The sequence below is a fragment of the Stigmatopora nigra genome, chromosome 6, assembly GCF_051989575.1.
Source record: "Stigmatopora nigra isolate UIUO_SnigA chromosome 6, RoL_Snig_1.1, whole genome shotgun sequence".
Classification (NCBI taxonomy): domain Eukaryota; kingdom Metazoa; phylum Chordata; class Actinopteri; order Syngnathiformes; family Syngnathidae; genus Stigmatopora; species Stigmatopora nigra.
Genome location: NC_135513.1, coordinates 4244670 through 4272169, shown reverse-complemented (window position 1 = coordinate 4272169; position 27500 = coordinate 4244670). Strand labels below are relative to the sequence as shown.

General features: G+C 36.4%; 1 protein-coding gene across 2 annotated transcripts in view; it reads right to left on the bottom strand.

Moving 5' to 3' along the window:
* LOC144198588 (uncharacterized) overlaps positions 1 to 27500 on the bottom strand; it is an 82460-nt gene that overhangs the window by 31770 nt on the left and 23190 nt on the right. The window lies entirely within an intron of this gene.

Here is a 27500-nt window from a genome sequence, read left to right as displayed (position 1 = left end):
TCTTTGGCTCATGCCGCCAGAAGAAATAAAGACCAGTGAATCCTCAATCATTTGAATGAAAAAAAAAACATGCATTATGTATGACGGTTGTTTTTACGAAGCGTTTGTTTCCGGGGAAAAGACAAACTTCAAAGATGCAGCTTCCAGCTTTCATTTTGTGCACTTAGCAAATGATCCACTTTTTCCAACAACCCTAATTATCGTAATCAAATAGAAAATTGTCGATCAGTCGTAGAAGAAACAAACACCGTACATGCTTTTTTCAATGATTTATAGTTTACGAGATTCACACAACTACGAATACTTTATTGCGCTAGCAAAAACAACTCTTCTATATCAAACTGCAAGACGGAGAGATGATGATTAATCAAGTGATGTTATCATCCACTCGCTAATGAAAGCAAGCGTCATCTTGATAATTTCAATCAATTCAATCCATCGCAATCTTCCTGGCAGTATTGATATTTTGCTGACATTTGTAGCAGTAATATAAGCCTGATTCAGCAATACGGTGCCATAAATATCAGGAATATATAAAAATGCCAGACTGGTCCTGTCAATGAGAAATGCTCGCCACAAAGATAATTGTGCAATCCAGAGATGGGCAAAGGTGATATACTGTGGCGATTGGATAAAATTTCACTATCAAAATAGTCATTTTCAACAAATTTTCTTTGTTTTGGGACTTGAAAATTGTTTTCAACAAATGTTTAAAAGAGGCATTTAATGTTGTGACAGAGCAATTTGCTATGCAGTCCCACAATAAATAAATAACATAAAATACAATTCAATGATATGCACGAGAGATATCAACAACTAACTCATAATATTAAATGTGGATTTTAATTTACACCCACCTATATTAATCCAACCATACACAAGGTTACACTGTCCAAAAGTATAGCGCTGTACTACATTACTATATTTTGAGAACTGTTATTAAAGACCTTAAAATAGAGCTGTGCAATATATTACGACACACATATCCACCATCCAACAAAGAGGTTATCATATTTGCATATTTTTATATTAGATGGCCTTTACTTACAGAGAGAACTGTGATTGGGCTCGTTTCTTCTTTTATTAACCACAGACTGCCCCAGGCGGGTTTAAAGTATATAATTATGGTCAAAGTGTTATCATAAGAATCAATCCCATTCATTGTCAAAGGTAGCGTCCGAGTTATTCATCAACACAAGGAGTGTGATCAATAGCTAAATGCTTTTCAGCATTTGTCAAGCCAACAAAAGACCTTTTAGAAACAGTCAGTTTCTATTGGTGTGGTATTCTCAAAAACCCAGACATATAGCAACCCTATGTATTCCACATACATCTTTATTCCAGTTCTGCAAAAAGGTCCATTGTTTTTCCTCATAACAAATGCATATTGACCTTCGGTGTATTAGGTTCTGAATACTCAGCCACAAACTCACTGCTCTTAAAAAGGTATACAAAGAATCCTATTCGTTGTTGCAAAATGAGTCGGCTGTGTTCACACTCAGCTGACAGCCGAGAATTCCTAAATACAAATCAACCATTCTACAAACATCAATGATGTTCAAAATGGAGTTTTATATATGGTCTTATTAATCCACATAGGTGCTTCTGCAATAAAATAAACAACCAAATCAACAAGGGATGAAGTTCGATGGCGCAATGTGGTGCAAACAATTGACTTTTTTTAGGATTATGCATCCACCAGAATATTAAACATCATACATAAATAATTCATCTGTATTTGCCTAATTTAAAGCAAGTTGATTATATCTGATCTTGTCTTTCTTCTATAATCTGCTACACTCATTACAGAGGGATTAATATTTGATTCCCCAAATCCCAAAGCATGGTGTGGTTTAAGCAGATGAATATGAATTTTCGATGATTATTAAGTCTAAATACCAAAAGGATGTCTTACTAGTTCATCAACACCACAGACCTGTTGAAATTACTTTGGTGAAATGAACAAATTTGGCAGTCAGTTTGTAGATTAGGATTCTTTAACAAGTTTTAAGACAATTTGCAAGTACTAATCTTTGACTTTCAAGTTGTTTTGAGTATTTTTGTTGGTTATTAAAATACTTTTTGCTACCTTTAATGTTTGGGGTTTTGTAGAAAGAGCAAGTTTCTTTGCACCAAATGGCACAAGTCCAAGTGAAGTCACGAGTCATTGTTAAAGTCCAAGTCCAGTCACTTTTAACAAGTTTTCATGTTAAGTCGTAGGTCATCAAAACATGACTCAAGTCATGACTCAAATCCCTAGGTGGCAAATAGTCAAAAAAAGGCTATTTTAAGAATGTGGCCTAAATGTGTCTGTAACTAAGATTACAACGTGATAAAAAAAAATCATATTTGTTGATGTGACCTTTCAGCCACAGAGACATTTTAAGATTTATGTTATGGCGATTGTAAAAGACAGTGTTGTTCAGTGGGGAAAAAATAACCAAAAACAGGTGAACTAAAAACATCAGTTTTGTAACTACTGGGCATTTTAATGTGTCACATTTTTTTAATGTCAAACCTACCCACTGGCTAAGGAAAAAAATAAAGGTACACACTGCCAGAACTACGCATAAAAAAATGACCCAAACCTAAGACACAATTGAAGAGGTAATGGGGATGGATAATGGTTAGAGTTAGGTATCATTTACATTTCAATGCATTCTAGTTTTGCTGTTTTGGGTTACTATATAATTGTATTTTTTTTTAAACCTATAGTGATCTATAAAGAAAAATGTACTTTATATACATAATGTATATAGTGGCATTTGTCTCCTTTAGTTTTTTGGTGTGTAGCTTTTGGAGGAAAATGTTTGTACACCCCTGGTTTAAATGAATTATTTGAACCACTGTTTTGAAATAAAGAAGTAAGTGTCAAATAATCTAAATTCTGTTAACTTTGTAGTTTTTACTTCTATTTGATAAATATCTCATATTTTTTAACAAATAATACATATCAATTCTACAAGCTCTGACTAATATTGCTTGAAGCACAGCACTTTAACTCATGCAGGGGCCAGTTGTAAAATGCAATCCATCTTTAACAACACTGAACTAACTCAATTTGTAAGCCTTATAAAATAGCAACTCCTAAAACCTCATTTTATCTCATCAAAAATATCTCATCTTTTAAACTAAACATAACAGTTGACAATATTAAAAGACATAATAAAACCCAGTAATAAAACTGACTATAAAGAATAACCAACGTATTATAATGTCACTCTATACAGGGTCAAAAGCTTTCTACTAGTTGAGCATCTTTGAACCATTTTGAAAAGGTGAGGATTGCATTTTTGTTGTTTTCTACACATTCAGCAATTTATATGCACTCTAAAGTACAATACTTTGTCTACAAAGTTGACACTCATTGCCGGCCAATGTTGCTCCGACATGGTTCTGTAAAAAGATGAAAAAGTGCCCGTAAAAGGTGCATCTTGGGACAAAATTCTTCCCTTTGGGGCTTTTTCTAACCAGAATATTTTGTATGTAGAAGCAAAATATAAGCTCCAGGACCCCCGGGTCACTCTATGCGGTTAAACGATACAGATTATGGATAGATAAATGAGTAGCCTTCATTTTCTTTTATTGACTTGTAGACTTTTAGGTCATTTCAATCATAAAATAATCGACAAATTTGACCTCAGCCACATATATTGTCATTTACTGTAAAACATAATAGCTTTTACTGATAGATGTAAGGCTCATTTTTAGCATTACGCATTAATAATATGCCTGAAGTACATTTGTTGTTGCCATATTGCAGGGCCACCTTTGTGCTTTGATGAATTACCCTGCACAGTTTGAGAAAGTCTTTTGCGAGTTCATATTTTGTGCGTGTGCCCCGAATTAGTCTGACATTTCATACTTGAATGCCTTCATGACATTTAGTTTAAGGAAATATCATGGTGGACTCAAGTGTCCTGGACTAACCACAAACATAATTTAACATGGAATACATTGCAGCTATGTGTAGTCATAGTAATTTAAAGTGCCATTATAATTCTCATCAAGTAGATTTTTTCAATGTTTTGCTCTATAATATACGCCCGTTTTTCAATTTGTCAGTCAAATTATAACAAGTTTGTTAAATACTAGTGTGATATTTCCCTGAAGCACTGCTGTTTGATTGCTTTTCTGAGGTTGTTTATTTTTTTGTCAGTAACATAGAACGTAATATGTTTAAATGATGAACAGATTTCTCAATTGCCTTGAGATTGAAGCTATAATTGACTTTTAGAAATGTTTTTCTCTCTCTCCGCATTTTGTATGGAGCAGGGTCAGTGATGAAAATTAAAGTACATTCAAATTCAAAGAAGAGACTTTTGTACAAAATGAACTGGAAAAGTGCCTACACAAATTCCTTTTCAGGTTTTAAAAATTAAAATATGAGTATCAAATCAGAAGCTGGATAACATAATATTTCTAGGTCTAATATTAGTGAGGGACTGTCCTTACTGCATTGGAGACTTTCACAACCTCCAAGAGCTTCTACTTTAATAGACAATGATGTATTAACAAAGACAGTTGCAAAGTCCTTAAATGTCCCTTTCTGAATGACAATGAAGCCCAGCTCCGGCAGTAAACAAAGGCCTGGTATCTGTACCCATTATAAATAGCATGGGGATGCATTAGAATTCAGTTTTTCTACTGCCTGCAAGATATGCATTGTGGAAAATAAAGGTGAACTTTCCCCTTTTGCTGGATAAGATGACTGAGGTTGACAAGTAAATCTATTACAGTTGCAAAATGCGAATCTGTAACTGTGATGTTATGTATGGTGGATGCCAATTGTTGCCTTTTAGCAGCAATTTATTCAACGGGGAACTAAACCAAAGATACAAAACCATATTTTAGATAAGTATATCTTTACACTTTAATCGGTAAAGGATTCAATCATATAAATGGATGAATACATTTTTTTCTCCATAAGATCTCATTAATTTCAAGTTGAAGAACAATAGATCAGTTCTGTCCAGGTTTGAATTGTCAAAGTATTTATAATTCACCAAAAACAAGCCTTTTACGGTGATGTTTCCATGACAGAAGGTGGTAATTAATTGATGTCGTAATAGAGGTTAGACCATAAAATGTGGTCTTTTCATGTGGGGATTGTGGGACTTTTTGTGGTTTCTTTGCCACGTTAATGGGGAGTAAAGAGTCAGAGACGAAAGAGCATAGTATTAAGTCAGTTTGATGCAGCATTCACAAAAGGGTAAGAGGTAGTACATGTCAAGCATGTTGCCCCTCACCTTTCACTGTCACCTAAATAGATTTTCTTTGGAGACATTGCCTCATTGTAATGATACATTATTACACACCACGTCATTGTAATGGCATAGAATGACAGTTAATGGCTTAAAAGGTGTAATCTAATGGCACATCTATGAAAATAAAAAAAATAAATTAAAAAAACACTTTAAGGCTACTGCGGCATGAAAAATGTAATCAAAATTAAAAACCTTCCTGTTTTGTATAAAATATATTTTACTATAAATTCTTGTCTGTTTCACATTTTCTATAAAGTTAATGAAAATAGCTTAAAGCCTTTTGATTTTACAATTAGTCTAATGAGCTGGAGGGCTGGTCTATTTTAGAAATTCTCAAAGTAATCCCTGCAAATAAATTATTCATGAAAAAGTTATGTCCCATTGGGTGAATAAATCCTTTTGCATGCAAATTTATAGAACAACTAGTATAATAGAAGGTTGATTGTTTCACAGAAGGGTGTAAAAAGGCAGCTGAAATTAAGGTGTCTTTTCATGTTGCTTTGGAATTGCATCTATTTGTTCATACAAAACAAAATCCACAACTGTGACAATTCATGTGAAAAATCAAAATTCTTTTTAGCGTTGGGTGGTGTTGCTTCAAAGCAAGGAAATATATTGGCAAACGGTTGCAGCGATTGAAGAAGTCAGGCCAAATGGTTCATTTGATGACTTTGCTTCACAAATCAGACAAAAGTAACTTTCAGAAAGTGAACAAGCAATCATCATGTAGGTGGGTATTGCCAAAGCAATTGCCATTCTTTCACTAGAGATGGGTATCACGCTTCAGTCGTAAATTACCCCCATAGAACTAACAATTTTCTCAACAGATGGGCTCCCAGAATATTTAAGATTTAAATATTCAAAATGAAGTGAAGAATATAATTCAATATTCATCCAGAAAGATACAAAATGAAGATTCACTTTCATGAAAGGAAATAATGTAAGTAGTATGTACATCACAACTGAGCCAATAACATCAACGGCCCTTGCTATTGTGACAACCCTGACATCTAAACCTCCTTCCTGCATGATTTTCAAAGGAAAAAAAACTGCCTTATGAAAAGAAAAAATGGCAAATATGTGAGTTTCCCACGTATGACAGCTTGGCATAATGGACACCGGTAAAGACGAGGACAGCTGTTGGTATTTACAATACGAGAAAACTGACATTTTACATAAGATTATGTTCCTTTTTGCACATTGACTCCACACTAAATTTCATGTCCAGTCCTTGTTCTGAAATTACGGACGACAAAGATTAGATGAATTAGACAGAAGCATTCCAAGGGTTTATTGCAATTAATTACAGATTGCTTCATAAATTGACCATGGAGCTGAAAACATGGAAATTAGAAGGACAGCAATATGGACATTGCATTCTCTTTAAAATGAACAAAACTACATTTGGGGTGTATACGCAACTGTTTATGGCAGATAATGTTCACTTGTTAGCAAAAATGATTTGGATGCACTACGATACAAAATTCCATGACCAGACTTGGGCAGATTGGGGATTTTCTTGATGCCAGATGCTTGTATGCCACCAAACGGGATGCCAAGACATTTTGGGGAGACAAGGAGAAATGGAAAGCTCGCATTCTAGCAGACAGAATACTGAGACACTCAGACAAGTCAAGCAAGAGAGAAGCTTTTCTGGATTGGGCTCATATCATGAAAATGTGCTCGTAAAATAAGACTCATTTTCTCTCGTTACGATGCTCATATCGTGAACAACTCGTTATGTGCCCTTATCGTGAGGGTCCGCTGTGTGTATTGTATATATTTAATTTTTTGCTTTTCTGTGCATTTTCTTAATAGTGCAGTTTTATTATTCCCAGTGGAGACGAGAGTTGCATTAATAAAAACGGAGACTATTAATCCCCTGAGGGTGTCCAGCTGTAGTGCATGCACCGGAATGGAACTGTGTTTTACTGTGTGCTTCTTTAATGGAGATGCTATCCAACTTCGCTCTGGGAGGAAATACTGTCATTTAGTATTACTTGCTTCACTGTAAACAACCTGGTCTTGAAGTGAGAAAATCTTATACATGACATTAACAGGCTATTATGTTATCAACTGTCCTACGTTTTGATGTGCAGTGTCCCTGTGGGTGTAAATAATTGTGACATGGTAATTACCCTGCAATGACAAGATCTATATTTTTTGTTGCTACTGCTGAATGGACCCATATTCCACTTTTTTAAATTGATTTTGAAATAAAGTCATCATCATTCAGCTGTATCGGCTCAGCTCAAAGCCACTCCATGTTAAATTTAATTATTTCTCTTGCCCTTGATTTCAAACATGGTCCTCTAAAGGTAATTATATTCACTGAAACGATCTCTTATGGTAGTGGGTCCACGTCTTTTCTAATTAAGCATATGTAATGTGAAACACGTTTGGTTTGTCTGAGGTTCTTTCAAAATAAAGATTTTTTTAAACAAGTCTGCCAGTGTGTTCATTTACATTTTGTATTATCGAGAATAAAAAGAATGTGTCTGGTTATGTTGTAAAATTATTTAAATGATGCAAGATTGTGGTACAGTGTAGGTTAATTTGACCCAGGGACTCTAAATCATTCTGACAAAGACTGCAATTGTCCATCCCTCCTAATCTATTGAATTTGTCAATATAATTAGTATGTTATGTCTGTCCATAATAAACTAATGACCAACAATTAAAATGACCTAATATGTTAAACCATTTCCTATTTGTAGATGTCCCTTAAATTTCATCCCATCATGTGCGATACTGTCATGTTTCGAGGGCTTCCTAAATTATGTACATCTGCCCTTAATCTACTTAAGTCTATCTCACTCTTTTGTTTTGCTGATATTGAACCATTCATATGACATCAAGGATAATGGTCTCTGCATGCCCTTTAACAGTTGGCCCAAGCAACCTTTCTGTCACATCTTGCATGATCCTGTATTTCCATAACCTTGTCAGTTTTATTGCAAGCATAAATTGTTGTAAGGTCAGCCAGGGTTTGGCAGTGGATAAAAACAGGGCATGGGGTTAATTAAAAGACTGGACTGGTTAACCTTTTGCAGTCTGAAACAGAATTCCCCACCAACAGGGGGAGAAAAAGCTAAAAAAAAAAGTGCACACAGCCGTCGTCAAACGAGAATAAATTGCATTCGAAGTGCTTTGATGCACATCAGTGACCTGTATTGAACAGTTAAATGCAGTGCAGCATGTAGTAGATCCATGAGCAATGCATGCTCCTGCTTTCAGTTTTATCTGCCACTAGGAGTTATGCTTGCCTCCTTGTAATGGTTCCTCCAGGCTTGAAATTAGCCCAATTTACGCCACTCTGCAGTCTTGGCGCTTCAAACCAACTGGTTTCAGCACTGCACACTATGGAGAAGCCATACGGCAGAGCAAGCCAAGGACATAAGGGAATATAAAAGTTGTCAGCTTACATGACCAAGTAGTGTTGTGTGAAATGACTTTAGCCCGACATTGTTAACGCTGAGCGGGCTGCCTCCGCCATGCTCGATAAAAGCAAATAAAAGGCCAGATAAAGTGCTGATGGAAAGCGATGTGTGTGGGTGCAGGGGTATAAAGTTTGCCATCAAATCTTTGGCCTCTATTATAGACAGTGTTTAGCAACAGACACACCCTCAGCTCCATTCACCCTTTAAAACTTTTGGTGTGACAGTCTAATTCTATCCCTCCACAGGCACTTTCTCACGAGTTAAAAATATTGACATAAATGGGTGAACTTTTGTAAGTTGAAATTGGGGTGCTGGAGGCTTTCCCAGCCAACTATGTACACTAGGCGGGGGACACCCTCAATTAGTGGCAAGCCAATCGCGGGGCACTAGGAGAGAGACAACCGTTCACTTATACTTGGAGGCAATATAGTGTTTTCAACCAGCCGACCACATGCTTTTAGGATGTGAGAGGAAACTGGATAACCCAGAGAAAATCCATGGAATCCCAGGGAGAATACACAAACACACATCTTTTTAATTAGTGTTTTTGGTCAGAACATAACAACTGAGCTCTAAATCAATCATACAATGTTGCTAATTCCTTGGCAAAATTTCAAGGGCCAGCAAAGAAGGTGCATAGTGGGGGTTGGACAAAAATCAATGGACTGAGATAAGGGGATATTTATAGGCTGGATATAAACAAATAAACATCCTCACGTAAATCCAAACGGAATAGAAACATATTTCACATCCGCAAAAACATCCATGAGCTAAAAAGTAGTGAATTTCCATATTTATCTTTACACCTAAATGCTTGATGGATGCATACTAAGATTATAGAAAATAAAATGAATGTTTACCCGCTGAAAGTGAACACATCACTTCCAAGATGACTGCTATCATCGTGCCCCTGGGGGCCTGTATTGATAAGACTCTCATTTCGTAGAGTATGTTAAAGGTCTGACTACCTACAGGCATATTTTCACACAAACTCACAATTTCTCTTCACATTTTCAAATTCCATCCTACAAGGCATCCAGAGATGCATAATGACACGTGTTGTCTAAAATACTAACTCAACACCCACTGACTGCTGTGCAGAATGTACAACCCCTTCCTCTACGCTCCATTTACTCAAAGACTTGACTCATAACAGAAGGGCATAGAAAATGAAGTTTCACCCTTGTCCATATTATTGGCTCCAAGTGCAAATTCAGATGATAGATTATAGCCCTTGCTGCATTTATTTTGCAGTGTCTTATTACTTTTGTCCTCACTTCAGTTCGACTTTCCCTGCCTGCACACGTATTATCTCTGTGTTTTCTTCAGTGGTGTTTATAGGAGACTTGCTGAATTGTTTGTCTAAAACAGATCCTGTTCAGATAAATTTGGCATGGAGTGTAAGCGTACCAAGCATTTGAGCAATGTGCCACTCAAGTTTTTCAAACTGGTGCTGAAATGCACTCAGGGGCAGCTTTTCTGTATTGCAACATCCTAACGAAAACTGCAAAAATCTAAGCTGTAAATTGGCAATGACCTCATGTCCAACTCAATGTAACATGGAACGAAATAGGAAGAAAGCGTTTACTGACTTCGGGAACATTTTTTCCCCTCGATCTTGATGTACAGGACCTTTACTGAGAAGCAAAAGTGAAATAAACCTGAACGCTTTTGATATGTCATTGGGCAATAGTCCACTGCTTTAGACAGTTCTTGAACGGAGAAAAAATGTAACAGTTAGTAAGTTGAGTAAGAAAATCAGTTGCTTTGTCTCACTGGTGCGGATGTATTGTGTGAGCCAAGCAAAATACTATGCAAACGTAAGTGGTTATAAAATGCAGCAGCTTAAGGGAAGGTATTGCATTGACAAACAGCTTCAAAGAAGGCAAAAAGGCCTTTCTTTAAAGTGTTTATTTTATTGTCAAGTTGTGGGCTTAACTTTGGGTACCCAGACTTGCCCCAAAACATGCAAATTAGGTTAATCTAAGTGGCCCATAAGACAAGAAGACTATTGAAAAGAGACATTTTGGCGACAAGGTCAGAGAAACCAGACTTTGACTGTTTGAACAGGTCCAACGAAGACATAGAGACTATATTGGTAGAAGGATAATGAAGGTGGAACAGCCAGGGAACAGGAGTAGAAGTAGACCAAGGAGAAGATGCATGGATTGGGTGAGTAAGAACATGAAAGTGACTGATGTAGGGGAGGACTATAGAACGGGCAAGATGAAGTGGGAAAAAGTTGATTTGCTGTAGCAACCCCTGATGGGACAAGCTGAAAGTTTGGTATGTACTACTAGTTGGGAATTGCTTGTAGGTGAAAGCATGCAGTCAGGGAAATTGTTAAAAAGAAGCATAGCGATAGATGTGTTTTAAATTCAAGCTTCACTAAACAAATATTGATATACGAATTTAAATGAAGTAAACAAAACTGATTCCCCAAATCCTTCCTCAGATAACGTACTGCCTTGATCAACAGTAACCTCCCCCAGCAGCAGACAAGAGAGGTCACTTTCACAAGACAGCTATTTGCATTGTCATCTCATGTTGAGATCCCTCTTGTAATTTCATTAATTTACCCCGCTTTGTTCAACTTTCCCAATGTTGTTTTCTCCTCTTCTGCCTGTGACATCCTTTGAATACTTTCTCACTCTCACGGCTGCTGTCTAGCCTTTGGTCCCTTGGCACTCCGTCAGACACCTCCGAAGATAGTTGTACTCGTGGCGCACAGTGATTGCTTTGCCCTGACATCAGTGCAACTGGCACTGATTATGAAAAATTAGCTCTCCCTCAGCATGACCCTCTGCAGTGAGCCTGCTAGTCTGCTTTCAGTAAAGCTTCTGCTGTTGTGGCTTTGTTTTGAAAATGGGACTTTAGTTTATGCTTTGAATACTAATGTAGAAGATATTGCAGCACAGTGCCGGCATGATCAACTGCGCAACAGCCTTAGATTTTTTTTTTTTTAGTACTCAGACACAAAATAATTGTTGAGGGTGAACCTTATAAATGGAAGACGTAGAGATAGTGGATACTGCAGTGGAGCTGGAATACCAATGGTCTAGCGAGAGTATATTTCACCTGTGACTTAAAATTTATAGTGCAGTGCATGAGGCACACATACTCCATTTTAATCTGCTCCTATAAGTTAAAACCAAAGTTTCAAACCCCATAGTTCTAGATAAAAATAGCATTTGCTCAAAGGCTGTCAAGATCAATCAATTAAGAATTAATCGATCCTGAAAATGATTGGCAAGGGTTCTGATAATTGATTAATCGCTTTAAGAGATTGTCGAACTAAAAATAATCAACCTATCATTAACACAGGAATGAAAGCAAGCTGATTTTCTTTGTAACTCATCAAAATAATGCTTATTTGATATGATGGAAAGAATTATCGATTCTAAAAGTATTTGATAATGAAAGCATTAATAACTTTAGATCACATGCTATAAGTTATATAGAGCTGGGAACATCTAAACGCGCTGTAATTATATACACAAAAATCTAGAATGTATGTTAATGTTTCCTATGTGGCGCCAAACATAAATAATTTATCAAAGAAATTGTGTATTATGGTAGATGCACTAACTCTTTGATATTGTAGTAGGTGACTTTTATTTTCACTCAAGCAACCTAGAGAGAATAATAAATGATCAAACTCACCTCAGAACACTGACATTGGCAGGCTGGTTGGTATACAGCAAAAAATGTGCTATATACCATACCAGTAATTAAAAATTTCCTAGCAATAAATAGAGCACAGTGACTTTTCTGCAGTTCATTTCAAAGTCACCTGAACACCATATTTTGCATTTTTGTAGCAGAATGTAATCTTATTATGCTTATATTTTTGTAAGGAGCCAATATGTATCCTTAGCGTCTAGACTCCAAAAACAAATAAAAACTAGTATATAGACTGGAGGCAGCAAAAACTTCAGCAAACTGATATTTTATCGGTAACTTTAATTTCAAGTCAAATATATAGGAGCCCACTATTTAAAATCTAATGTCGATCACATGGCTTGCACATTTAATCACATATGGGTGAGTATATATGGTACTTTAAGGCTACTTGTTTATTATTGATGGATTTGGAAATAGTGCAGAAAATTGGTGCTAAAGTATGGAGGTGGGGCAAAATCTTAACTTGTATAAAATGGGGAATTAAATCAATATAGTTAACTAGTTTTCTAAAAGCTCTAAGATCACTCATTGTAGTCAAGATGGCATCATTGATGCTGATGATAGAGTTTCAACTGATGAATATGAGGTTGCGTAGTATAATGACAGGGGATATTGTCCCATTAAACAGCATAACATAACACAAAAAGTACTGTTGCTCCTGCTTGAAGTTTAATAAACTATCCTCTGTAATATGCACCCACTTACTCCAGAGATAGCTTTGGTCTGGTATATGAACCCCTCTGTTATCTGATTAGGTGATATGCCCTGATAGTACATACAATACATACTTAATCTAGCACAAAGTCCAAGGACCGTCAATGACAAACAAGCCCATAGTGATTCACACAAGCTTCACAAGTGTTTGAAAAGGATACTCGGCATGTCAGTTTAAACAGATGGTAGAGAGATTGCGGTACAATAATGAAAGGTCCCTGCTTCACACCAGTTATCTATCTTTCTGGCAGTCCTTGTCCCTTGCTGAGAACTTATCAAAGTTTCCCTATCATTTTTTTCCAAGTTTTGTGACACATGCATTGCTGAGAACACTCATTTTAACATTCTGACGGCCACTCAAACGAGCAAGAGGTGATTATGATAAATCCTCAAGGGACACAGGCAGACAGTCATGCCACATTATGCTGAGAAAATGCATACAAAATCCCTCACGCTATCACAAAATCATTCATTTTCTAAATGGCTTATCCTCACAAGGGTTGCGGGGGGTGCTGGAGCCTATCCTAGCTGACTTATGGCCAGAGGTGAGGGAACACCTTGAATCGGTGGCCAGCCGATCGCAGAATTCGATCACAAACTGAAAAATATACTAATTGGGAATTATTCCATTTCTTAAATAATTCCTCTAAGTGCTTTTTGTACCTCATTTAGTATGCATTCAATATTAATTTCTTTTGCACCCTCAGAAGTTAAATCATTAAACTGTGTAACCAACTATTTGTTTACATATTAACCTTTTGACTGCTTAAAACTGACAAGCCTAACGAGCAAAAATGCACCGCATGCCAAAGAAAACATTTTGAAATTAACACCATGCTCTTTACATCCTGTCAAAACTGAAAAAAAAAACAGAACCATAAATATCTGCCCACCTCATTTTAACGGATAATAAAGCTGTAATGAAAAATGTGAATATAGTACAATACTACTCAAATCATATAGTTTAGCTGCCGGTGTTGCTCTTAACTGTTTGTCTTTGAACCTATTTACACCTTTGTCTGCAGCTGCACTTTGGAGATTTAAAAATGTAGGTTTGCACTTAGTTCATGGTCGAACCAAGTTTTATTTATTGATACTGTACTGAACACTATTTGAAGTGGACTGAATCTTACAGTAAGTGTCGCTGAGAGCTTGTTGAAGTTGTCGAGTTTCAACCACTGGTATGTTTAGCAACATTTCTATCAAGTAGTTCTGTTTAAATTGGTTTGCTCTAGCATTGTTGTAAATCACAGTGAGCTCTGATCCTCAGACAATATATTATATATTGGTACATTGTCACAATTGTCAAGGACATTATTCACACTTATTATCACAACACTTACAGTACATCTGGTCATAAATATTTTTTGGGATGAAACCAAAGGTTGGTGTTATTTAACTGAACAAGACAAAACCTCTTGATTTGAAATAAAGAAAAACAAACCAGATCTGACAATCTTAAGGATTTGAAAGTGACACTATACCTTTAGTGTACAGAGTATACTCTTTTCTTCTGGATTATAAGTATGGTGCCCCTCCACACCAAGTATTTCTAATTGAAAATATAAATTGTGGGCTCTCACAATGTTAGTACCTTATAAATTGCTCATTCTCAAAATATAACTGCTACACAAATTTCACATTATCTTAGTGTGTAGTCAACCAATTGCACGGCAATGGAAAAATTGGCCTTTAACTAGTCTGATCAAAACAAATACATGTTCAGTTACATTCCCACAGGGAGAAAAATATTTTTCCTTTTGAGTAATTAACATGTGCAAATGCAGTTACTCCACATTTGTTAGTTATTGCTAACAAAAACCAATTGTGCCCCTTTGCACCTCGCCTTAAAAAAAGCTCATCTGGGGTGTTTGGAGCGTGATGTCAAATGCTGAATCACTGCCCCAATCATGTGAATAGAAGTTGCGTGGTTTTGATGGAAAGGATCAATTCCATTGACATCCAACGCCTCTGAATGTAAGAATATGGTCTTGTTACATCATACAAATTGCAGCATATAAAATGATCCTATTCTTGTCTACTTTATGGAAAGCAACCCTGCAGTGACTGACAATGAGAATTCAACCAAATGTACTTACACTGTCTCTAGCCTGTGTTGCATGCTTTAGCAAATGTACTTTCCAAAGAGCGTGAAAGCTTATGCTGAGTCATGGAAGTGTGAAAATATTTCAATTTGATCCAGTTTGGTGTTTGTGTATATACGTTTTGGAAATGGTGATTTAGTCTGCTTCCAATACGAACGTGTGTGTTCTAAAGTCCTACAGGCACTTCAGATTGTAGATTACTGAATGTGGTCGATTGCACTCCATCCGACTCAAATGGTTCGAGCCTATCAAGAAAGTGGAGTAAACCAGAATAGTGTTCTCTTGTCTGATCAGTTACTGAAGACTACATTTTAAAATTATCCGATGATAAATTATTAGTTTTTAATTGCTATTCTTCCTTTAAAGTCGATAAGCGTACATGTCAGATATTTATCATTCAGTATTGAACAAGAGGCTGTATTTTTAATGGAACAATTCATAAATTTCCTAACGGATAAACATAGAAACAGTTATGCCCAGCTATAAAACCGAACCAAATAGACAAACATCTTTGGTATTCATTGTTTGCTGAAACACATCAATTTGCTATATTTGTGTTTGGTTAAAGTTTTTATTCACAGTATTCCCTCGATTTTCATGGCTATCCTTTCCATAACCAACCGTACTTAGTGAATTTCCGCAAAGTAGTAACCATAAACATATCTATAATAAAATGAATACCTATTAACAGTGCAAATCTGTACTACCACAATATGGCGAGGGAACATTGTAATAAAAAAATAATGCTCTGGTAGAAATGAATGTTTAACTGTTGCTATTGTAGCTGCACTTGTTGGCCTTCTTTTTGTGGTATCACAAAAACTTGACATTAAACTAAGTGTGAAATGTTTTATATCCACGTGTATTTTGCGTAGAGTCATTATTATTACACAAAACCTTTTCCCTGGAAGGATTTGCTATCCTTGTAAAGCAGCGAGGCTCCCAGAATTAATGTATTAATCACCTCTAAAATGTCAAAATTACTTTCTATTTTCTTTGCTGTGATTGGATAACCCCTTTCCCCTAATCTTAATACCTCCAGTCTCATTTGGACGACTCTGTTAATTGCATATCTTCGAAAGACAGCACACGGAAAGCTCGACTAAAAAAAAAAAAAAAATCCATCTCCAAGCTTGACAAGTAAAAGTTGTAGTCTGCTTTGTGGATTACCCCATTGCACCATTTAATTCTGATTTGCTATTTCACAATGTTCCTGACCCACAATCTTTTTTTAATTAGTTTCCTATATTTTATTTACATCCATAATAAAATGTGCTAGGTCTTTGAGTGAATATGTGATTGAGCGATAGAGGGAGAGAGCTCACAAAGACACTCTTCTCGCCTTTCCAATGGGTGACTGAGCTTGTGATGGAGGATACGGACTACTGCTGCAGAGTCATCATTCACAAACTTGATAAATGAATATGTGGGGTCCTTGTGATGAGGGAGTTGAACAGAGAGCGAGAGCATCGGAGCTTTAGCGCCTTGGCTTTGGGCTCCAGGGTCTACCTCTCCATTCTTAATGAATCATGGCGTTGATGGGTGAAGGAAACAGAAAATGTGCCATTTAGGGAGAGAAACTATCAACCTGTTCTGTCTTGTCTATTGTCTGGGATTTGAGGGAGAAAATCAATTTGTCATGACACTTCGCCGATACAAGTAATTCCCTCGTTCTCTCCCCTCAGCTTTTATCTGATATGCACACCAAATACAGGCCCTGTGCTTCCATTTCAGGACAGACTAACACATGTTTCATGCTCATCCTTCATGTCTAATAAGCATACTGCACACAAAATGGGGCGGCTGTGGAGAGCTGGGCCGGTTTGTCTAAGAGAAAGTAAAAATGTGGCAATATGGATTGACTGTAATAGTCCAAGGCAACATGTCTCATGGAAATGTGCCACATAATGTGTCTCCACACAGCACTTGGGAGGAGGAGGAGGCGGAGGAGGGAATTTATTATCAGGCAAGAGATCCAGTCATGAAGGCCGGCCTGACAAAGTTTTCCCTGGGTTCAATCAATCACGTATCCTCCAAAAAGATGCGCCACCGCAAGGGGCTCTCAGAGGCTTTGCCAGCAGATTAGTCACAGCCAACTCACATTTCTCTGCATGCACCGGCACGAAGGTGGAATGATGAAGTAAAGGGGGAGGTGGGTCAGGGAGCAATTGGTGAAAGGTAAGTAAAAGTAATTGATGCAAAGGAATATAGAAAAGGAAGAAAAATATCCGTACTTTTTGCCCCACATGCCCCAAATCCAAACAAGTTAATATCAAATCTATTTACCTTATGACCAACCAGATGTGTACTGATATGGAAAATGGCATTTCCTACCCACTGCATAACTATGAGTTGTTCATAAGTAGAGTTACCAATCTACTTTTAAATTTCATGCTCTAATGAAACTCAAAAATTTTATTGGAGACGACTTCATTTTTTAAAATATTAATCATTTCACTAACACCGCTTCTATCTCATTTATCTTCAAAATTCCTGAAAGCCACATTGCCCCCGTGCACCACAAATGAAGGTATGTAATGCTCAATAAAAAGCCTTTTTCGTGTAAATAGTTCTAATAGGCCATTCATTTCCTAGCTAAAAACCACTAATGGAGGGGCCATAACATCTACATCTATACAAGGCAAATGGAGCCCATAATTCTTTAAAATGCCCACTTTTGCAAGTGTGGATCCCCTATAATTGTTTCATTAAGCATAGAAACGTTGTCCTCCTGTCGCTCTGCCCTTCATGGCTTCTGGGAGAACCAGCTGGCCGATAGACAACCTCTATGGTCAGGATCCGGCCATGGTGACGAGAAAGGGGAAAGCTTTGGGAAGTGGACTGTGCTGCTGGCAGCTGGGAGTGAGGAGCTTGACAGCATGTCATAGTCCACTCCAGCACCATCTGGGTTTACAATTCAAACTGTCAATTTGTTTTGATCCCCGTTTGTTTGTTTTGTGTTTAGAACAACAAGTCAAAATAGCAGTATAGAATTTTGTGAAATTATTCATTTGTAAATGCATGCAGTATTTGCATTCCATTTTGTTCAATATCATTTTATTCACGTAACAAATGTTATGGTTTCAATTGTAGGGGTGAGTCTTGGATTGCATTGTGAAACACCAGGTGGTCATTGTTTTCCACCTGCTACATTCTTCTTCTGGTCAGTTAATCTTTTTTTGTCCATTGCCAAAGGAAAGCAACATTCTCTGCCTGAGCCTTTGCAGCTGTGGCCATGCACCTGAACATTGTTGATGACCAAAACATTAAGCCATATGTCAATGTATACAAAATTTGGAATGGAACCTTTTAGTGCCAGGTAATTCAATTCAGTCAGGTTTGTTTCAATGAATCATGGCTCACATTTCTGGTAAACAGCTCATAAATTAAAGCATGGTATTATTTAAAGCATAACTTTGATTTTTTTTGTGTGGATTCAAATAAATTCTATTCAGTTTATATCAAGTGTGGTTTTTATGCAGGTGCTGACATTTCTAAGGTCATGAATGTGTCACTCTCATGACACAAAAATGAGAATGGTGCTTGAAGTGGAACATTTTAAAACATCTTTAAAATGTAAGAAATTGGAATATCGGTTGTGAAACAAGGTTTTTCACTATAGCAGAAGCACATAAAAAATGATTTTTTTTCCCTCAGTTATTCTGCCGGTAGCATACTGTAGGGTTATTATCATTATTGGTATTTTCTTGTATGTCCTCAAAGAAAACTTTGTACAAGCAAAGTTTAAGAGATACGTAACTTGAAAGTAAAATTCTACCCAATTCTGCAAATAAAATAAATAAGTTAAGGACCATGTCACGGGTTTTGTCTACCCAGCTCTCAATAAGGCCACACTGTTCATAAACATTAAATACGTATGTAGTATATGCTACCACACCTAGGAAAGCAGATCATTGTGTTCATGAACTAATCTACAGGTTGAAAATGCTGAAACAGCTTTATCAGACATAGCTCTATTATCTTTCTTATCAATCTTTCTATACAAAATAGGTCAGAATCATTCATTCATCTGCACCACATTCCTCTCATAAATGTACAGCCCCAAGTGAAGAAACAATAGTCTGTCAATAATGGCTTCTTTTACACACAAAATATATTTTTTTCCCCAGATAATTACATGACAAGACTTACGTTTTTTTCCCCTTTTTTCATTTATATTTTCCTTAAACAAGCAAATCCACATCCTCTCCCAAGGGAGCCTTTCTTTGTTAAACTCAATTAACCTCTACAATGAGCAGAGTGCCGGTTCAAAGTCTTGGCCACTTAAGTTTGAGCATGACCTTACTTTGGGCTTACAACTGTCTAATGTGCCATGGCTTGGCTGTTCTCCAGTGCAGATTCTTATCCACCCAATCAGCCCTGAGTGAGAGCAAATAGGACAGCAAGGGCAAGATCGAGTCATTTACTGACTTTTTCAACTTTCCGGGAAATACATCCAATGTGTCATTAGCTCTATCGGCACACGTCAATGCAACACACTATATGCTGGCCTCTATAATTGTACTACTTACATTATTGTTAAAAGCTGTTTTCTACTATTCACTGATTCATTTTCCACTGCTCACACAATTCAGGCACCTTGCTGAGTTGGAGTTTACACTAGTGTCCAATAAAACCACTTTGTATTGCTTTGTAGCTCAAGAGAAATCCAGAAGACCGAGAAAACACATACATGTTCAAAATGTGGTAAATGCTGTTCTGCCCTTCATCTAGCTTTGTGAAAACGTGCCATATTTTTTATGTTTTATAAACAAAGTTAATTGAAATGTTATCTAGTGCTATACATATGTAAATAATGAATATCATAGATTTCAGGGCATCACCCACGTGCAAAAACACGTGTACATCTGCATATGTGATTCACTTTTTCCAGATTTTGTCATAATATTGATTAATTCCAAAATTTAATCATATAAACAAATGAAAAACCACTGCCAACGCACATAACTACAAAGCAAATGAGTAAAAATAAAGTCTTTTTGAATAGGATTCTACATCAGACTTGCAGCTAATCATCCTGGGAGCACCGTAAAAAGTGCTATCAGATTGGACGGGGAGAAACAGGGTACTGCCATTGCAAGATTTTCCAAAAGATGTTAAATCGGATTCCATTCTTGGCTCTGGCTGAGCTCTCAAGGACAATCACTGAGTTGTAATGATGCCACTCCTTTAATATATTGGCTGTCTCCCCAAACTGCAGGCAACAGTTCATCATAGATGATTTCTATATACATTGCTGCGTCAACCTTACTTTAATTCTGACTCGTCCCCAATATTCATTCTACATGAAACTTTTTCACACATGATGCTGCCACCAATCATCACAGTTTGGATGTCATTGCCTTTGTGCCGAGTTTTACCTCGGGTCCTCCATATTGCGTCTGGGTATTCAACTCAACATCTCGTAAGGACTGACGATCTTAGTTGCGACATGCCTTTTACAAAGGAGTATGTTCCCCTTGTGCCTTTCCACTATTCGCCACTTCCCCATGAGGCAAAATGGAGCTCTAACAGAGTGTCCATCAGTCACCTTCCTGACTAAAGCCCTTCTCCCCTGATCACATAGTTGAGACAGGCAGTGAGCTCCAAGAAGTTTCTGTGGGTACCCATTGTACTCTCATAGATGATAGTGGCCACTGTCCTAATTGGGGCTTTTGTATTCTCTCTCCTTTTATCCTTCCCCCGATCAGTAGCTTGAGATAACTCTGCCACAGACCCTGTATAGAATTCCTTTAATTCCAAGACCTCAGATACAAACAATTTAAAAATTCAAAAACTACCAGGTGGAAATAGGATGCACACATCTTTCAAAAGGTTGATGCTGCAAACAATTTTTCTCTGAACTGTTTGTCCTCACAAGGGTTGCAGGTGTGTTTGAACCTATATACTATGGGACTGAGCAAAAGACAGGGGATACTTTAAAATGGAGCACAGCCATTCACATTCATAACTACAGACAATGAGTCTTCAATTTACTTAACTTTTTTTTTGTTTGTTAAGACAGAAGGGAATTAATAGAAGAAATAATAGAGAAAATCCATGCAGGCACGTAGCCAATGTGCAGGCTTTGTGGCGGATGTTCAAGCAAATGTGCAAGAAAATGTTTTTTCTAATTAAAATCGTTAGGTTTTAGTATGATTCTGAAGTGTCATGTTACCCTTTAAAATGACATATAGGGAATCAATTGTTATAATATATTTAAAAGGACTGCCTTTGTTCAATAATATTCATATATTTTACAACATTGGTACCGTCAGGCTCTAAGATGTTCTTTGTTCCTTTTCGACCTTTTTTTCCGAGGCGGAATTAGTTCCAGAAAATGTCACTTTGTAAGCTTAATGCATGAGTGCACATCACATTTAAATTCACGTTTGATTCAATAGGCCTATATGCACTTCTGACTCTCAAGGTAGAAAAAGAACACCCAAGGGAATTTAGAAAATAGGACTCAAAGAACTGGTGTTCATTTCGCCAAGAAATGTTGATGAAAAAGAGTGTGAGTAATGCCCTCAGGGAAAAGACAAGGAGATTAGACAGAAACAAAGTCGCTCTGCGGTTGGGTGGAAATTCATGGCAAACTCTTATTTTTAATATTTTGAAGTCTCAAATCTCTTGAGGAATGCTAAAAAAAATATATGTTGTAATCGCTTAGGAAATCTCATGCTTGGCCAAACAATATGCCTCTCCTTGTGACAGCCACTATGTAACTCACCAAGAACAAGAACAGATTACATATACAGTAGATGCCAATAGTAGTCTTCCCTATTTCAAATTGTCCTGCCTCTAAAGAATGTTCAGAATGCTCCTCAGGGTGCTGAAGAACGTACAAGAAAAACTCTTAATCTGCTCCATGAGACAAATATGCCAAATTTAGACCACTTTCGATGCTAGTAAGAACATCTTCCACAAGATGAAATCTGTCCAGCCCTAGAGATGCTGAAGGTTACTCAGTATAATGACTTTTTGATGGAAAAAAACAGATGCCATCTTTTGCTTATGCATAACTTAAATAATATATAAAAAGGAATCTTGGAAATAATAACAGAAGAATTGACGCAATTATAATTGAATAAAAAGTCGAACAGTTTCAAAAAATACCATATACTGTATCTTACGAAAATAATTCATAGTACTCTGACCTCGATCCCTGTTAAAGGGAGCAGAAACAGTGAACTATACTGTAATTTCCTACAGCAATACCCACTTTGAGATTGGTTCATAATCATTCATTTTCCTATAAAAAATTACATTAAGTAAATGCATTTTGTTTGCGCTCTTTTTTCTGTGGAACAGATTTAAATTTTTATGTGATACTTAATAGCATTTGATATGATTATGTATTGGAATTTTTATGCGATATTTAATAGCATTTGAATTTTTATGTGAAATTTAATAGCATTTGATATGATTATGTAACTAAAAAAACTCCTTTTTTACTTATTATTACAAAAGGCTATGTATTTAACTGCTTCCATTCAAGAATGAAAAAGAATTCATTAATTAGAATGTGCATACATTCACAGTTGCTGTGTATTAAAATTAATGTATGATAAAAATGCCATTATTAATTTAGACTGTTCAAATTTGTTTTTGTTCCTAGTTGTCCTTTATCTCGCGGAGGTTTGGTGTTGAACAGGATCTGTGTGCAATATAGATGACTTTGGCCTATTTAAGATAAGCACGTAGGAGGTTAAGAGAAATAAAGTAACACTTTTGTTTACTTAGCTCCTTAGCAGTGTGCTGTGCCTGCTGGGCATTTATCCCTTAAACATCTTTCAAAATACTTTTTTTTTGCACCAGAAAGGAGCATTTCTAAAACATATGTCCTATTTAAAAAAAAAAATTAATGTCTTGAATCTTAACCTAAAGAGATTTAAAAAAAAAATAATGTTAAATATTGGTATCCTAGATTAGTTTTCCAATGAATACTATACATTGTACATTGTATTGGGCTTTTTTTTCTTCCAGATTTTCAGCAATTGTACTCATCAGCAACATTTAGGCCTATTTCTGCCTTGAATTAGAAAATAGTGGATAGTAGAAAGATATTATGGAGTTTGGGAAATGTGCCTAGGAAAGAGGGCGGGGACATAGCCATTTGTTCTGGCCCATTACCCGTACATCCATTAAAAAAAATTCAGATATATACTTCATGAGGTCTAGAATTTCTCTCCAAAGGGTTAGTTTGAAGAGAAAGATGAATGTTGGGCATAATTAAAAATTGTTGTACCTGATGTACTTGTTATTGTTTATACAAAGAGGTTGTGAAGACCACCGAAAGAGGATATATCTCTGTCATCACACCAATCACTACTACAGAGCAATGAAATATGACATTCCAGTTATAATCCACTCAATCAAGATTCTCATTTCTTCGCCTCTTTTCCCTATCTCGCCAAGAGACACATATTAGATATAGTATGCCCATTTGAGATATTTTTCAATTTATTCTCTTAACTTGGAAGCACTATATTCTCATTGTCTCAGTGAGAGATAGCACGGACTATAATAATCGTGAACAACAGTCTGCAACTGTCCACTATTTTGTTTTTCTATTAGATTTTCTCACAGCTGTCCCTTTAGTAGAAAAGAAAAGTGTAGTGCAAGCTCTTAAATGGGTTTCCATCCTAAATCACACGGTCTCTTCTTGTGCCAAGATTTGACAAAATAAGGTAATTAGGGAATTAATTCAATAACCTTTCTAATTTAAGGAGCACTCTTAGAACCACACATACTTCACTCATTTTTTGAGGACCAAAAAGGACAAATTTAAATATGATTCACCTTTAAATGATAACTTAAGCACGAGATTTAAAGATATAGTTGTATATTTAATTATATTTGGGTACTTCATATAAACCAGGTTTAGGTAGGTTTCTGTAAGTGTAAGGTAATCAAAACATGAGTGTTTTATTATTATTTATTTCTAATTTGTCTAATAAAACTCCAAGGTTTAATCTCTCATTGAAAATATCCACAGTATTAATTATAATAGAATAATATACCCCACTTCTACACTTAAATTACAGTCACTTTCAAAAATTAACCTTTCCCAGCCTCAAATTTCATACCAATTTTATCACCGCGCTCTACCATGCAAAAACTTTCCTGATTCCTACAGCTATGTTATCATTTAGAAAGAGGAACTAAAATTGATGGATTGAAAGTGAGAACTCCACTAAGGGGAGTTCTTTATCCTCAGCCTGGTGGCACAAAGTTACCGACCTTAAATGTTAACTCCTGTCAATGAAAATGTCAACATATATCTATGTACAGCTAAGGATTTCACGGTGGCTGACTTCACTGTACTGCATTAGTTCCCCTTGGATGGCAATATCCAATCTGCATAATATATGCTGTCTCCCTCTGACTGACATCATTTTACTGAACAGATAAATAAAATTTTAAATATTAATTCAGAGTTCATGTTCAATAACAGTGACATTAGATGAGGAATAATGCAGAGTTTTAATGTACTGCATGCTGATGAGGCTTTACTTAGCGGGTAATGTCAGTCTGTATTTTTTCATTGAAATACATTCATTAACAAGATTGAATCAGCATATCTGTTATTAAAACTATAATGTACACATTGCTCAGACACGTGTATGGTAAATTCTAAAAATAAATGGTGATTTTATTCAAACTATTTTATTATTGTTTATTTTTACATAAGCACTTGCTTTCAAACCAAGTGAATTTAGTTTCTTTTTTGAACTAAACTGAAACGGTTTGAATGAAACAATTATATCATAAGTAGCATCTACTGTTCAAGTTGTCATCTTATCATTAGTTGGCCACTTAAGTCAACAACTTATGGCAACACCACCAATTGGTCAAAATGTTTGTTTATTGTATTTTACTCCTACAACCTAATTGACAGCTAAATCTACAGGTTAACATTTAAAGACAAAATCGAGACTCATTACTGAAGCTGAAGCTAAGAAACATTGCTTCACTACATATTTGGAAGCTATGCCTTCCCTAAAAGGTATTTGGTGCCTTAAAGTGAGTAATCCTCTTTGCCCTCTATTTACAAGTGGATTGATGTCAATGTACAATTAAATACTTCGTCTATATGAATAAAAACAAGCAAACAAACAGAACTGCATACGATTCCACTTCTTTTGGGAATGGTATTTACTCCTATCTTTACGGTTGAACTACAAAGTCTGGAAACAATCCTTCTTGTTTTAATTGCATTGCGGGGCAGGGGGGGGGGGGGAATCTATAATTCAATGCTCAGTGCAATTGACCATCTTGCACACGATTAATTGTTATTGTCACATTTATCAGAGCTTTCATGTATGCCTTTTTTTGTGGAATAGCTTATGTTTCTGGTGTCAAATAGGTTAATCAAATGATTTTTCTCTGGATTTATTGCTAAGAAACTTGTGATATACTGAGATGTATGAATTCCCTTGCATCATTACTTCTAATGTGCATATGAGAATCTAACACCCATCATCGGTGTTTTTTATTTCAATACATTTCAGTTTGTAATCGTAAACGGTGTGGCGTGTCTGAGGGGAAGAGGAGCTCTTCCCCCAAGGTTGTGTCGTGATTCGTCGCCCTGGCTCCCACTTTTGCACATTGCTGTTGTGCCTTTGGGCAATACACTTAACCTCAGTTGTTCCCAGTAGGTCCGGCAGCGCCTCGCAGGGTAACCGCAGCCTATTGATGTATGAACGCTTTGCGTGGGTGTGAACACGTGTAAAAGCGCTTTACGACACCTGTCTGAGAAAGGTAAAGATATGTTGCTGCTTGTTTTGCTTTCAGTAAAGAACAAAGTGCATCAATAAATCTTAAAGCATCTAAAGAAAGTATCTCTAGCCTGAATCAACTCTTTAGAAATGCAAATGTTTTTATATTAGTAGGATGCATTCTTTTGAAATGCATGACTCAGTGACAACCCTTTTTGACTAAATCAACGTGCGTGCTGTTTTTGTGCTCGTGCTGACTTTTTAAATAGTCTTTGTCTATTTTAAAATGAGACAAACTGATTCTACGGCTTGCAAAACCTGAATAAATCAGCTTGCCATTATTGTATATGATAGGAAAGGGTTGGGGGTCCAGATAATGAATTTTGTATTCTATAATACCTGGTACTGAAACGTGCTTTGCACAAACCAATCGTCTTTATTAAGCGTAAACAACACAACAAGCCAATGCTCTTTGCCTGAGCTAGTTCCTGGCAGCTATATATGAAGTGGGATTTGTCTAAAAAATATTGACACGATTCACAAATGTGTTTTCAGGACCCACAAATATATGCCGAATGTATTTCAAGATAAGCAAATATGGCCATTATTTGACACAAAAGGCCAGGAAAAAAGGACAAAAAAAAAATCGTTCAACACTCGAGCATAAGCGCCTCTCCAAATGCGGAGAGTGAACAGGACACCGCGTTTATGGGTCAATGGCAGTGAGTCGCTGGGGGGTAAACGCGAGTGTGGACACTCATGGTCAAAAGTTTTGAGACACCTGAGACACAAAAGCTCTCGGTCCTTATTTCAATCAAACCGGGGAACTAGTATGTCAAAAGAGAAATAAACATATCAAATCTTGTTATACTACTTTTCCAACAAGCTACTTTTGAGTCAATGACTCACAATTGGCCTGCTGCAAGAAATTCAGATTTAAATTTGCATTTCATCAGATACATTTGTAAAAAAATTAAATAAAACATTTATATAGCCTGAACCCACATTATGGAAATGAATCAATTTTAATTCTAACATTACAATCAGCCCTTATTATTATTATAAGACGTTAATTGTAGGGTTTCTCAACAATCTCTATACAACAATTTCTGGATTTACTATTGCATTCTACAAGAGGCTCACAATTGCACTTTAACCACAAACACTTTATTTAGGTAACTATTTAGATTTCTCGCTCTGTCTTGTTGGGGAAGCGGCATTTGTAAAAGTAGTGGTGAGCCAAGCTGGTACAGCACCTAATTAGACAGCCAACACTAAAAGAGTCCCCCGAGGACCACTGCATATGCCAGTTCTTTTCAGCTTTGGACGTGAATACAATTGTCTAGAAATGGGCTCCAATTTTAGAAGCACTGGGGACTGGAGGCAGCTTTAGAGAAAAGTAGAACGTCTGATGGATTTGGAATATTTGAAGCTGTTTTTAAACATTTACCAGAAATAACTCAACCACAAATAAGATATGTTCTATAAACAGCAATTACGCCACAAAATGCAGGATTAAAATGCAAAATTTGCAGTTTCTTCTGTTCTTACACTCAACAAACAGCA